The sequence below is a fragment of the Phacochoerus africanus genome, chromosome 14, assembly GCF_016906955.1.
Source record: "Phacochoerus africanus isolate WHEZ1 chromosome 14, ROS_Pafr_v1, whole genome shotgun sequence".
Classification (NCBI taxonomy): Eukaryota; Metazoa; Chordata; class Mammalia; order Artiodactyla; family Suidae; genus Phacochoerus; species Phacochoerus africanus.
The window spans coordinates 23,274,447-23,289,434 of NC_062557.1; the positions used below are offsets into that span (position 1 = coordinate 23,274,447).

General features: G+C 52.1%; 1 protein-coding gene across 1 annotated transcript in view; it reads left to right on the plus strand.

Annotated features, from left to right (window-relative positions):
• PLXDC1 (plexin domain containing 1) overlaps positions 1-14,988 on the plus strand; it is a 69,755-nt gene that overhangs the window by 13,679 nt on the left and 41,088 nt on the right. The window lies entirely within an intron of this gene.

Below are 14,988 nucleotides of genomic sequence, written 5' to 3' on the forward strand. Positions count from 1 at the left end.
CCTCTCTCATGGCGCTGGACACTCGATGGACTGTTTCAACGCAGAGACTTATTTTCCACCCGTTCCCGAAAATCTTCTTGTTATATTGCTTTGATCGTTTTCTCTCTACACATTCTCTTCTTTCAACAAGACCCCTTGATCAGGGAGTTCCCATCATGGCTCAGTGGAAACGAATCTGACTGGCATCCATGAGAACGCAGGTTTGATCCCTGGCCTTGCTCGGTGGGTTAAGGCGTTGCCATGAGCTGTGGTGTGGATTGTAGATGAGGCTCGGATCCAGTGTTGCTGTGGCTGTGGTGTAGCCAGTGGCTACAGCTCCAGTTTGACCCCTAGCCTGGGAACCTCCATATGCCACGGGTACAGCCCTAAAAAGGAAAAAAAAAAAAAAGGCTTGATTAGGGCTTGATTCATTGATCCCTAAGCTTTCTTCTCCCTTCCGTTGCCTGTCCCTGTGCATTGCTTGTTATTGTTGTTGAGCCATTTTCTGGGAGATTTTCTCAACCTTATTTTTGTAAGGTTACTGATATTTGTCTACTATTGTATTTTTCATTTCCCTGAGCCATTTTTTATTTTTCTGATTATTTTCTTAAAAAAAAAGTCTCCTATTGTTCTTGTGTTATTGATGTAATAGCTTCTCTCTCTAAGGATATCTTTAGAAGTGTAATATTTTTTCCTGCATCACTTCTTCTTTTTTTTTTTTTTTAAAGAGTTTAGTGCAGGGACAGTGTGCATGAAGACAGGAGTGGGCAGGATGAAGGAAGAGAGGACAGCAAGCGGGATGCGGAAGTCTGGTTTTGTTTTGTTTTTTTCTTAGGGCTTCACTCACAGCATAAGGAGGTTCCCAGACTAGGGGTGGAATCAGAGCTGCAGTTGCCGGCCTACACCACAGCCACAGCCACAGCCACACCAGACCTGAGCCTCATCTCTGACCTACACCACAGCTCACTGAGTGAGGCCAGGGATCAAACCCCCATCCTCATGGATACTAATTGGGTATGTTATTGCTGAGCCACGATGGGAACTCCCATGGTGAAGCCTGTTGAAAAAACTGCAGCAGGGAGCAGCTAAGACCCCTACACATGAGCTGGCAGGAAGAGCGGTTCCCCACACCTGCAAGAGCTGTAACTGCCCCTGCAGGAGAGGCTGCTGGACAAAGGCTGTAGCAGTGGGCGTGGGGGTGGGGGAGAGGGACCAGGGCCAGGCTGCAGCCTGGTAGGGAGGAGCAGGGTAATAACACACACTCTGAACTCTTTCTCTTTCTGCATCGTTTCTGCGACTTATTTTACTGTTTGCCTCTGCCTCTGACATGGCTTGGCACCGTTACTGATCCTGTCTTTTCTTTTGGCTGTACCCACAGCATATGGAAATTCCAGCGCCAGGGATTGAACCAGTGCTGCATCTGCAACCTGCATCACAGATGCAGCAACACCAGATCCTTAACCCACTCTGCCACAAGGAAACTTCTAGATCCTGTCTTTATTTAAAATGTTGATTTAAAAAAATTTTTAAAAAATCTTTATATTTTGACTTTTTGCCTTTTCTAGGGCCACTCCTGCGGCATATGGAGGTTCCCAGACAAGGGGTCCAATCGGAGCTGCAGCCACTGGCCTACACCAGAGCCACAGCAACGTGGGATCTGAGCCGCATCTGTGACCTACACCACAGCTCACAGCAATGCCGGATTCTTAACCCACTGAGCAAGGGTGGGGATCGAACCCGCAACCTCATGGTTCCTAGTCGGATTTGTTAACCACTGCGCCACAATAGGAATTCCTAAAATGTTGATATTTCGGAGTTCCCTGGTGGCTCAGCAGGTTAAGGATCTGGTGTTGCCACTGCTGTAGTTAGTGCAGGTCTGATCCCTGGCCTGGGAACTCCCATATGCCGCAGGTGCAGCAAAAAAAAAAAAAAAAGAATCTTTCCCCTGATGACTTCGTGTGTTGGTGTCACCACTCAAAATGTTAAACCTCATGTCAGGGCCTTACTTAACCTCACTCTGGTCCCAGCCCTGAGGTGGAACCTCAGAGAAGGTAGCCCCACCCACTTCGCATTCTGCCCTGTCTTCTCCATCCTGCGGAACCAGAGAGCCACAGGTGAGATGAAGGGCTGGAAGGCCAGGGCAGGTCCGGTACTGAGGCAGGAGCTCAGCCCTCCCCCAGCCCCCAGCTTTGCTGGGCCACAGGTTAAAGAACTGGTACTTTCTCTGGGCCAGACACCATGGTCAGAGGACCGCGGCCCCCATCCGTGCAGAGAGGACCCTGCGGAAGAGAGCCACAGAGCTGTGGATTTCTGGAAGCAATTGTCTGTGGGCGCTCAGAAAGGGCAGTGGGGATCATTAAGAGCCAGTTTGGAGTCAAGAACCTCAGAGCTTAAAAAACAACATGACTTCTCCAGCTCCACCCTGGACTGACTGGGTCGGAAACCCTGGAGATGGAGCCTGGGAATGTGTTTCTTTAAAAGTTCCCCCAGGAGTTCCCATCGTGGCGCAGTGGAAACGAATCTGACTAGAAACCATGAGGTTGCAGGTTCGATCCCTGCCCTTGCTCAGTGGGTTAAGGATCTGGTGTGGCCATGAGCTGTGGTGTAGGTTGCAGATGCGGCTCGGATCTGGCGTTGCCGTGGCTGTGGTGTAGGCTGGGAGCTACAGCTCCGATTAGACCCCTCGCCTGGGAACCTCCATATGCCACAGGTGTGGCCCTAAAAGGACAAAAGACAAAAATAAACAAAATAAAAAAGTTCCCCCATGTGATGCTGATGGTTATCTAGGAATGGGAACTTTGGTAACATTTCAGACCAATTTTAAAATTGGTTCCCAGAGTGGTCCCTGGAAGGTGAGGCTTTCTCGGGCACCACATCTCTGTGCTGGAACCCAGGGCATCCACCATCCTGAGAGCGTTGTGGTCCCCGCAGACATCAGGGGCCAGCCACACACCAAGAACCTGATTAGTATCCATGAGGATGTGGGTTCAATCTCTGGCCCTGATCAGCGGGTTAAGGATTTGGCATTGCCGTGAACTGTGGTGTAGGTCGCAGATGCGGCTCGGATCCTGTGTTGCTGTGGCTGTGGTCTAGGCCAGCAGCTACAGCTCCCATTTGACCCCTAGCCTGGGAACTTCCATAGGCTGCAAGTGCGGCCCTCAAAAGACCAAAAACAAAAAGTCCATGGGAAGGAGCAAGGCCACCCTGGCAGGAGGCCTCTCTGACCTCGATGGGGGTGTCCCCCGCTCTGCCCAGAAGATGGGGGGATCAGACTTTCAGATGAGACTTCTCCCTGGGCCGGAAGAGGGTTCAGATGTCGTATTAGGAACCAGACGTCCTCCCGGGCAGGCTGAATGATGGTCGACCTTGTTCGTGCCAGATGAAACTACCGGATAAATATAAATCCTGGCACTTCAGTTTACCCTAAGGTGGGAGAGATGGAGCTGAGCAGCGGTTCATAAGGAAATGGCATGGGGCTGTCCTGCCTGTGGGCTGGGATGAGTCAGGCGTGTGGAGCGGCTGCCAAGGACGGAGGTGGGAAAGCCAGCTGTGTTCATGGAAACCCATGGAAACCCGCAGAAACCTGGGGACTGGGTTTGGGGCTCTGGGGAGCCTGTGGGATTTTTCTTGTCCTGACCACAGCTGAGGGGCTTGTGCCCTCTTTCAAGTGACTCTCTAGAAGCAAGAGTAGTCAAAAATGGTTGAAGGAATTTGGGGTATTTAGCCTGGTCCAGAGAAGGTTCTAGATGTGACAGTTTCTCATAGCTGCAGGCCTGTGACTGGGGTAGAAGGTCTAGAATCTTTTTTTCTCATATCCTTTCCTGTACAGAATTCTCTCTTTATTTGTTTGGATTGACCGTCTGCTCCTGAAACCAGGGCACCCTGAGACCCAAGACTGTCCTCTCACTCTGTCACCAGTGCCTGGTACACTGTGGGAGCCTCCCTTTGTAGGAACAGAGGAAGTAGGGGGTGCCCCATCTCCAGAGGCCTTGAAAGACAGGGTCGTTGAAGAGGCTGTGCCCTGGGTGAGATGCTGGAACCTGGTGGCCTCCGAAGACCCAACTCTGCTGACTCTTGGGTCCCCCCACACATGAGAGAAAGTCAGTGCTTCTATATGCCATTCTGGCCAGAGCACGTGTGCACACCCTGTGACTGGGGGGTGGGGGGGGTGTCTCCTGCCAGAATCTTCAGAGGGGCCTGTGCTTCAATCCTGCCCAACCTTAAAGCCATCAGGCCCTGCACAGAGCAGTGCTCAGCGGGGTACGGAAACAATCACCATGCCGCACAGAGCCAGACGTCGACTCCACCAGGGCTGGGTGCCCCCTCCAGTCGGGACAGCAGCCCACCTTGGCCCCTGCAGGTGCCCCCCGAAGGGGCCCAGAGATGCCTGCTTCTGCTGTGTCTCTGGTCAGCTGAAGCTCTCTTTGGCCTAAGCAAACCCAGTCTTGGCAGCAGAGGGCTGAGCAGGAGGGAGGTGGCAGGAAGGGGACATTTCAGCATGTTTGGGTTGGTCTGCTTCAGAAAGTTTCCTCGAGTCTCAACAAGAAAACTTTTCCACTGTTTATCCGTATCCCCGTCTAATCCGTGCCCGTGGGAACCAGGCTCTGGTCCCTTCTGCTCTGGGGCCATATCAAGGGGCTGAAGGCCTGGCAGGTGGACTGCCATCCCCTTTGTCTCACCCCACACCCACCCTGAGCCCCCCTCATCTTCCTTCACGGATGCTCAGCACACCCTCCTGGCCCCAGCTTCCCCTCTGGTCCAGCTCTCTCAACTCAGCCCCTCTGCCCCTGGGCCTTCTCTGGCCCAGCACCCTCTGACTACCTTCTTTCCAGCCCCTCTGGTCCAGCTCCTTCTTCCTAGTCCCTCCTGCCCAGCCCCTCCTACCCGGCCACCTCGCCACACAACGCTCCTTCCAGCTCAGACCCTCCTGCTTTGGAGGCGCCTGGCCTGTGCTCCCAGGGTGAGCTGGCAGCGCCAAGGCCGCTGGTCTAGAGCCATCTGCTTGCATTTGATTCCCACGCTCACTCTACCACCACATCCCGGGGGAAATCGGAGTCTTGTCTGGACTCAAGCAGTCCAGCCATTTTCTGCCATCCCCACTCCCGAGGTCCTGGGGACACTGGGAATTTTGTCGGGGAGGGAGGGATCGGGCAGGGCCACAATGCTGTCAGAAATCTGAGAAGGATCACAATTTCGTCTTCAAGAGGCTGAAGGGGGATGTTCTTCCAGCCTGGGGATTTCCAAATCCAAATGAAAGGTTTTCGTCATTCTGTGGTTCGTGTCTGGGCCAGTGGTTGGGAGGAGCTAAGTGTAAGAGCATTCAGATTTGGAGGTTTCCCCTGTAATAGAACAGGTTCCCTCCATAATAGAGAATTCTGACTCCTCTCTCTTACCCCAGTCTCTCCCCCCACCCCCCAACTTCCCTAAATTCCTCTTCTTTCTGGCCCAAGCAAAGCTCCCCAGCTCTGAGTTCCCCTGTGGCACAGCAGGTTAAGGACCTGGCATCACTGCAGCGGCTTGGGTTGCTGCTGTGGCGCAGGTTCCATCCCTGGCCTGAGAACTTCCACATGTGGAGGGCTTGACCAAAAGCAAACAAGCAAGCAAACAAAACCTTCCCAGCTCATCCAACTGCCACGGCAGGCCCAGGAACGCTGCAGTTATTCAAAACAGTTGGGTAGCCAGAGTGCAAGTGAGTACAATACCGGCCTGGTTTCTACACCCTCCCAAAGGAGGCAGTTCCCAAAGGGAGACCTCCAGACAGCCTCTCTCTCCAGATCTAAGGGTCTAGGGGAGATAGGATAGACAGACCTGTGGCACGGACACACGAAGAGCCCCAAGCGGGGCCCGTGGAGGACCTCCCGCCACGCCAGTGCGCTCAAGGGAAGGGAGGAGGTGAGGAGGCTGACGGGAAGGCTCCTGGGAGAAGAGGGTGAGGTGGTTGAAGAAGGAGTGTGGAGGGAGACGGGAGTAGCATCTAGGTGATCAATTTTCAGCACCGGGGCGAGTCCGGCAGCCCTGGTTCCTTGATCTAACATATACCAGCTGACCTTGTGCTGGACGCTTAAACCCTCAGTGGATGAACCTGGCGTTCAAGCCCCTACTAGCTTCCAATTTCCCAAATAGGGGGGTGAGTACCCGTCTTAACAGGGCTGAGACTCAGGAGCAAAATGCGAGGCACGTGATGGATTTTCAGTGCTGCTTGTCTCCCCTCCGCGCCTCGGTAAGGGCGCCACAGCGCCCTCTGCTGGCAGGTCAGCCCCAGGCGGCCCGTCAGCCACGCAGTCCCTTTTGCTCCCAGAGGCTGGGTGGTTGGTTAGTTGGTTTCCTTTCTTGTTGAAGTGAGAGTCACAAAGGAGAAAAAAAAAAAAATGCCATTTTAAGATGAAGTGCATTTAATGTATTCACAATGTTGGGCAACCATCACCTCTTTTAGCTCTAAAACATTTCATCACCCACCAGCAACGCTCAAGGGTTCCAATCACTCCACATCCTTGCCACCACTTGCTATTTTTCTTAAAAAAAAAAAAAATTATAACATCCTAGTGGGGATGAGGTGGTATCTCATTGTGGTTTTGCTTTGTATTTCCCTAATGACTAATGATGTTGGGCATCTTTTCATGTGCTTGTTGGCCGTTTGTATATTTTCTTTGGAGAAATATCTCAGTCCTTCGCCTATTTTTTTTTTTTTTTTCATTTTGTCCATTTAAAAAATTGGGCTCTTTGGGAGTTCCCATCGTGACTCAGCGGTAATGAACTCAATTAATATCCATGAGGACGCAGGTTTGATCTCTGGCCTTGCTCAGTGCGTTAAGGGTCTGGGCATTGCTAAGAGCTGTGGTGTAGGTCGCAGCTCCAATTCGGCCCCTAGCCTGGGAATTTCCACATGCCACACATGAGGCTCTAAAAAGACAAAAAAAGGAAATAAAAAATAAAGTTTGAGAAGTGCTGCTTTCCATCAAAGTCTTTGAAGCAGGGGCCATAATCCTGGATATGGAAAGTGTATCAATAAATTCATCACAGTAGTATTTAAAAATAGAGCATAAAAGTTGGACGCTACCTAAATAATAAGGAACCCAATAATGAGAGAGTTAAGGAAATTGTGGGTTTTCTTTTTTTCTTTTTCGGCCGCAGCCATGGCATATGGAATTTCCTGGGCCAGGGATTGAATCTGACCTATGCCACAGCTGCCGCAATGAGGGATCCTTAACCCACTGCACTGGGCCAGGGATGGGACCCATGCCGCTGCAAAGACAACGCTAGATCTTTAACCTACTGTGCCACTGCGGGAACTCTTTTTTTTTTTTGCTTGGTTTCAGGGCCGCACCCTTGGCATATGGAGGTTCCCAGGCTAAGGGTTGAATCAGAGCTGTAGCTGCCAGCCTGCACCACAGCCTCAGCAATGCCAGATCTGAGCTGCATCAGCGACCTATACCACAGGTCACAGCAACGTCAGATGCTTAACTCACTGAGCAAGGCCCAGGGATCGAACCTGCGTCCCCGTGGATACTAGTCAGATTCGTTTTCGCTGAGCCACAGCAGGAACTCCCCCTGCCCCACCCCGCTTTTTTTAAGCTTAATTTATGTTGCCACTTAAAATTTGTATATATTTGCTAGCTGCGCACCCGGCATGTGGAAGTTCTGGGCCAGGGATCAGACCCACGCCACAGCAGTAACCAGAGTCACAAAACTGGTCCTGCTGAGCCACCAGGGAACTCCTAGAGGGTGCTTCTTAACCAGCGCTTTTCAACTTTATTGTGCAAAATAATCCCCTGGGAAGCTGGTTCGAATGTGGAATTGGATCCAGCAGGTTTGGCGTTGGGCCCTGGATTCTGCAATTCTAGTCTGCTCTCAGGTGCTGCTGATTCTGCCGATCCCTGAGCCAGATTTGAGTAGCAGAGATCTAGAAAATCTTCGTGTTGGCCTTGTAAAGGCTCCTGGAACAGTGGAGGCAGGGAATGGGGTGTCCCCTTCCCTCAGTAATGCCCTCCGCAGGTCCTGGGTTGGACCCCGCTGCCTGGCACACCATCCTCACCAGCCTGGCTGGCCAGGCGTCTCCACCAGGCCCTGCAGGATGCCCTTGGTTGCCTGCCCCAGCATTTGCACCTGCCAGTTGGCTGGCAGGTGATGGGGCCCATGGTGACAGCTTAGCCAGGGTTCCTGTCCAGAAACGTCTTGAGCTCAGCCAAGGTAAATGCTGCCCCGCTGTCAGCAATGAAGCGCCTGGCGGGCTCCGGGCTTGAATAATTGAGAGAGAAGAGACACTGTAACAGCAGGCATCTGAGCTGGAGCTGCGGATGGTTTTGAGCAGGCAGCCTCCACAATCAAACCTTGCCTGGAAAGGTCCACAGCCTCATCCTAAGAGCTCCCATTTTCAAACACCTACTGTGGCCCAGGTTCTAAGCTAAGAGCTTTATATTGATATGTTTTGTCTCATCCTTTTAAGAACTCTGCAGAAAGGTTACTGATGAGGGAACTGATGCCCAGAGAGGAAAGGAATGTTTGGCACCAACTGTTCTGTAGTGGAGCTAGTGTTTGAACTTGGGTCTGTTAACGCCACAGCCCCTGCCCTTGACCCCAGAGCAGTGGTTTCCCTGAGGGCTCCCGGAGGTGTCCTTGAGCCACTGGGGGATGGAAGATGTGGAGAAGGGAGTGACACAGCAGCCTGGGCTCCAGGCCCTTCTCTCTCCTCCCCCCAGAGTGGCCTTACTTTAATGCGATTTATGTATTGAGCTTCCATGGAAGATTAATTGGGAGAAAGGATTTCATGGCCCAAAGTGTTTGAAATCGCATCACGCTGCCTCCCAAAAGGAATGTGGCTTATTGACTGGGGCTTCTTGAAAGCACGTCAAGGAAACACCGTTCCCTTTGGCAGACTTGCTCGTGCCTAGGCTCCCCGACCCTCTGTAATGGCAGGTCACCCCCTCACAGCTTCTAGCCTCTAGTTCATGGTGCCCGGAGGGGGCTGCCCTCTGGGTTAACAGGACTGCTCCACAGACAGCAGATCAGATACGGTGATGGCTGTGAAATGGGTGAATTTCTCAAGGAAGTTCACTGCCAGGCATGGCCTCTAAATCCTTGTTAAGAGACATTATATGGAAGTTCGTTAGACGCTGAAGTTATGTCGTGAAGAAGGCTCTGGGTTGACTGGCCTGAGGAGGACACTTAGGCCCTTGTGTTAATTAGGATGCAGATTCAGCTGTTGTAAAACCTGCCCAACTGACAAGGCACTTAGACACGAAAGGGATTTATTCTTCTCTGATAGGTAAGCAGGGGGTTGGTATAAATGTCTCCTAGCTTTCCTCTACAAAATGTGCCTTGTATATGATGATCCCGAATGGCTGTTTTAGGAGTTCCCATCATGGCTCAGCGGTAACAAACGTAACTAGGATCTATGAGGACGCAGGTTCAATCCCTGACCTCGCTCAGTGGGTTAAGGATCTGGCAATTGCTGTGGCTGTGGTGTAGGCAGGCATTCACCCTCTAGCCAGGGAAGTTTCCTATGCTGTGGGTGTGGCCCTCAAAAGACAAAATGGCTGTTTCAGCTCCTACCATCACATCTGCATCCCAGCCTGTGGAACCTGGTCAAGGTGAGCCCCCCCCCCCCCCGCCCCCAGTTTCTATTGAGGGCAGTCATTCTGCCCCTCTTCCATCGGGCAGACACAGTCATGTAGCCACAACCTAGCTGTAAGGAGGGCCGTGAAACAGTCTAGCTGGGTGCCCATGTGCTTGACGAAAGCTGGGAGATTCTGCTACTAAAAGAAGAGGGAAGGAGTTCCCGTCGTGGCTCAGTGGTTAACGAATCTGACTAGGAACCATGAAGTTGTGGGTTCGATTCCTGGCCTTGCTCAGTGGGTTAAGGATCCAGCGTTGCTGTGGCGTAGGCTGGTGGCTACAGCTCCGATTCAGTCCCTAGCCTGGGAACCTCTGTATGCCACGGAAGCGGCCCAAGAAATGGCAAAAAGACAATAAATAAATAAATAAATAAATAAATAAAAGAAGAGGGAAGAATGGTTATTGGGAGTTAAGTTATTAGTCTCTGCCACAGGGGGACTTCCACCATCAAACCTGTGGGTGCTGGAGTTCCCGCTGTGGCGCAGTGGGTTAAGAATCCGACTGCAGTGGCTGAGGTTGCTGTGAAGGTGCGAGTTTGATCCCCAGCATCATGGGTTAAAGGATCTGGCATTGTCGCAATTGCAGTGTGGGTCTCAGCTTATGGCTTGGGTTTAATCCCTTCTCTGGGGAACTTCCATATGCTGTAGGTGTGGCCATTAAAAAAGAAAACCAAAAAACTGTGGGTGCTGGTGGCAGCAGGATCAGGAACCTGCAGGGGCAGATGGGCAGCACCCCCAAAGTTGATGAATTCCAAGCCACTTGACTCTTTTCCCCTGTGTTCAGTCAAGAAGCCAGTGGTGACTGACTTTGCAGAAGAAAAAACATGGCGGCTGGTGTGTTGCCAGGGAAATTTCTCCCAGAAATTTGGTTCCTCATTTCTCTCTTCTCAGGCAGATTCTCGCCGTCTGTGCTGGTGAAGGACTGTCTGGGGTATCCCTGGAAGTCCTTCCCCTGATCATGCCATGAGCAAGACTGTTCTCATTAGGGCTCTTTTGGTTCCAAGGAGCCATTCGAGCTGCTCAGGAGAAAGGTTTATACAAAGTGTGCAGAGACCTGTCACAGGAGCCAAGGGCTAGAGAGGAAGGACAGCCTGACCTCAGGGACCTTGGGACCTGGGAAGCTGTTAGGAACCAGGGCTGCTTTCTCTGGCTTTTAAGGCCCTCCTTAATTCTGTCTCTTTTTTACTTACCCAGCCTATGTTTCTTTTTCTTTTTTTTTCTCTTTTGTCTTTTCAGGGCCGCATCTGGGGCATATGGAAGTTTCCAGGCTAGGGGTCACATGGGAGCTGCAGCTGCCAGCCTATGCCACAGCCACAGCAAAGCGGGATCTGAGCTGCATCTGTGACCTACACCACAGCTCACGGCGACGCCGGATCCTTAACCCACTGATCGAGGCCAGGGATCGAACCTGCGTCCTCATGGATGCTAGTTGGATTCGTTACTGCTGAGCCACGATGTGAACTCCCCAGCATATATTTCTTGAAGCGAGATGCCTATGAGGGTGTGCGTCCTTCTCCTTTCAGTGAACCACTTAGGACAATGCCCTGATGACACCAGAGGGTCCTTGTTCCACACAGGCTGCCCTGCTGGACTCTCAGTCACGTGATCAAGTACACGTCCCCTGTGTCTGAGCAGGTGGAGGCAGGGTTTCCCTTCCCGGGGCGGCAGGCACCTCCCTTGTTATTCACTTCCTCGGAGAAGAGCCTGCAGAATTAGGAGACGCCCCCCGATTCCTCTTGCCTCCTTCCTTCCCCCTCTCCTTCCTGCCTCCTTTGACGGAGAACTATTTTACTTTTTAAAAAAATTTTTAAATTCATTTTATTATTTTTTTTTAGGGCCATATCTGAGGCACAGGGAAGTTCCCAGGCTAGGGGTCGAATCGGAGCTACAGCTACCAGCCTACACCACAGCCACAGCAAGGCGGGATCTGAGCTGAGTCTGCCACCTACACCACAGCTCACGGCACTGCTGGACCCTTAACCCACTGAGTGAGGCCAGGGATGGAACCCATATCCTCATGGATACTAGTCAGGTTCTTTACTACTGAACCACAGCAGGAACTCCCACAAGTGGCTTTTTTTATTTGGCCTCCCTTGTGGCATGTGGTATTTCCTCGGCCCGGGATCAAACCTGCGCCACAGAGGTAATCAGAGCCTCAGCAGAGACCACTCCAGATCTTTAATCCACTGAGCCACCAGAGAAGTGGCTTTTGTGTCACCTGCCATCAGTGATGGGGAGGATGCCGTCCTTGTTGGTGTCGCACTGTCCATTTTCAGCACAGCCTCTGGCACCATCAGCTGTGGGATCCTGGTGGTTGAACTCATTCAGCAAGCAGATCCCCGGAACCTTGCTGGTGCCAGGTGCCAGCCCTGTGCTAGGGGTGAGGACATGAGCTGAACACGACCCCTGAGCTCTGTGTGCTAGAAAGGATCCACTCTAGTTCTTCTTCTTCTTCTTCTTCTTTGTCTTTTAGGGCCGCACAGCAGCATATGGAAGTTCCCAGGCTAGGAGTCAAATCAGACCTACAGCTGCCAGCCTACAGCACAGCCACGGCAACCCCAGATCCTTAACCCACTTCGCAAGGTCTGGAATTGAACCTGCGTCCTCCTGAATATTAGTTGGGTTTGTTAACCACTGAGCCACGACTAGAACTCCCAGTCTGGTTCTTCTGATAGGAGAAATTTTAACTGGTGATTGGTGAGCAGTCCGAGCAGACCGCTTTTCAGTGGGGTAGTCACTTAAAGACCTGAGAAACAGCGGACGGAAGCAAAGCATCGCCTTTGAGTGAGATTGACCTGGTTTCACATGGTTACATGGGCTTCGGTTTCCTCACTTATAAAATGGGACTAATTTTAGTGCTCACCTCCCAGGGTTGTCACGCACAACTGCCGCAGCTCTGCAAAAATGCCAGCTTCCCTTCCCTTTGCTCTCATTTTCCCAGGCACCGCACTGCACCGTACCCCAACCCCCAAGGACGTCATTCTCAACTCTGCCCAGGAGTGACCCCAGCTCCAAGTTGTCCCCTTCTCCCTGGGCTGTGGTTTGGCCTCACCCATCCCCATGGAGCCTCCCCAGGCTGGTGCTGGGAATAGATGCCGCTCCCAGCCTCACTGCCCTGAATAATCAGTCACCCCATGCCAGGGGGTGGGGGTGGGGCTGTCTGCTGGGGCCTTTTAGGAATTGTGGAAGATTCTGCATGGCGATGACCCCTGAGGCAGTCCTTCCCCTGGCAGGTCAGTTGCTCTTGGCACTTTTTTTTTTTTTTTTGTGCTTTTTAGGGCTCCAAGTGCAGCATATGGAAGTTCCCAGGCTAGGGGTGGAATCAGAGCTGCAGCTGCTGGTCCACACTGCAGCCGTGGCAACTCGGGATGCTGACCTGCAGCAACACTGGATCCTTAACCCACTGAGCGAGGCCAGGGATCGAACCCACTTCCTCATGGATACTAGTTGGGTTCTTTTCCACTAAGCCACAACTGAAACTCTGCTCTTGGCACTTTTGAGGCCTGAAGCAGAGCCTCAGTTTCGCCCACCTGGTCTGAGCAGGGGATCCACGGGCACGGAGGCCTGCGCTCTCCCAGGGATCTGCTGACACATTGGAAAGAATATCTACCTGGAGTCAGAAGCAGCAGCTCCTTTAGATTCTGTCTCTCTTGGAGTCAGCACAAGAGAAGACTTTTTTTCCCATTAAGAGGTAGCCTTGGAGTTCTTGTTATGGTGCTTCGGATTAAGAACCTGACTAGTATCCACGAGGACACAGGTTCCATCCCTGGCCTCCCTCAGTGGGTTAAGGATCTGGCATTGCCACAAGCTGCAGTGTAGGTTGCACATGTGGCTCGGATCTGGTGTTGCCATGGCTGTGGTGTAGGCCGGCAGCTGTAGGGTCGATTCAGCCCTTAGCCTGGGCACTTCCATATGCCAAGGGTGCGGCCCTGGAAAAAAAAAAAAAAAAAAAAGGTAGCCTTGAAGGTCTCCTTGGGAACTCCAAGAATGAGACAGTTCTAAGGATTCCCCCAAGAGCACGCAGCCTGGCTCCTTAGCAGACCAGCACCAGCTGGGGTAGGGGACTCTTTGCCCTTCAGGGACAAAGGACTTGGGAGCAACAGGCTGCTGAGATGTGTCCCCAGTCCCCCCACCCTTTGTCTCTTAGATGAGGCAGCGAAAGATGTGCCAGCATCTGTGTGGGCATCTGCAGAGCGTGGCCCCCTTTCCAGCACTTGGAGGTTTGGTGAACGCGCTCACCAGCGAGTCCCAGCAAGCAGATGATGGAAACCGCACCCTTTTCCAAGCCTCCAAGCGGCTCTTGTAAACACAGGCCTCTCAGGGTGTTAGATGGGGGCTGTGCTGACTCACACGGCACCTGACAGCGCCTGTTCCCCATTAGCTGCCGTGCTGCTTTGTTCGGTTGTCCCATCCCGGTCACTAGAATGCATGGCGGTAGCAGTCAGACAAAGGATGAGCAGGCCTTTCACAAACTATGCTTTGAATGTCAGGCTTTGAAACTCTGATCATCCACTTTTTAACGTAAACTCTGGGAGTCCCCTGGTGGCCTAGAGGCTAAGGATTGGGCGTTGTCACTGCTGTTCAATTCCTGGCCCAGGAACTTCCTCATGCCACAGGCATGGCCCCAAACAAAAACAAAACAAACAACTCCATTCCCTCCAATTGAGCGCACCCTCGGGTGCTTAAACACTGTGGTGGCTCAGCAGAAGCAAATCTGACTGGTATCCAGGAGGATTCAGGTTCTATCCCTGGCCTCGCTCCGTGGGTTAAGGATCTGGCATTGCTCTGGCTGTGGGGTAGGCCAGCAGCTATAGCTCTGATTCCCTAGCCTGGGAATCTCCATGTGCCTTCGGTGCAGCCCTAAAAAGCCAAAAAAAAAAAAAAAGAGAGAGAGAGAGAGAAAAGAATCTGAAAAAGAATGATTGTGTAGATACATATAACAATCACTTTGTTATATAGCAGAAATTATCACAACCTTGCAAATCAACTGTACTTCAATAAAACTTTTAAAAAAACGGAAAAAAAAAATAAAGAGGGAGGCATGACTATGGGTTAGGCAATGTCAAGAGTTTGCCCCACAGGTGCTTATAGGTCAGGGTAAGGACCATGGCCTTCCATCTGAAATGCAGCTAGAAAGCCACAGAATGTTCTAAGCCTGGAGTTCCCGTCGTGGCGCAGTGGTTAACGAATCCGACTGGGAACCATGAGGTGGCGGGTTCGGTCCCTGGCCTTGCTCAGTGGGTTAAGGATCTGGCATTGCCGTGAGCTGTGATGCAGGTCGCAGACGCGGCTCGGATCCCATGTTGCTGTGGTTGTGGTGTAGGCTGGCAGCTATAGCTCCGATTCGACCCCTAGCCTGGGAACCTCCATATGCCGCGGGAGCGGCCCTAGAAAAGGC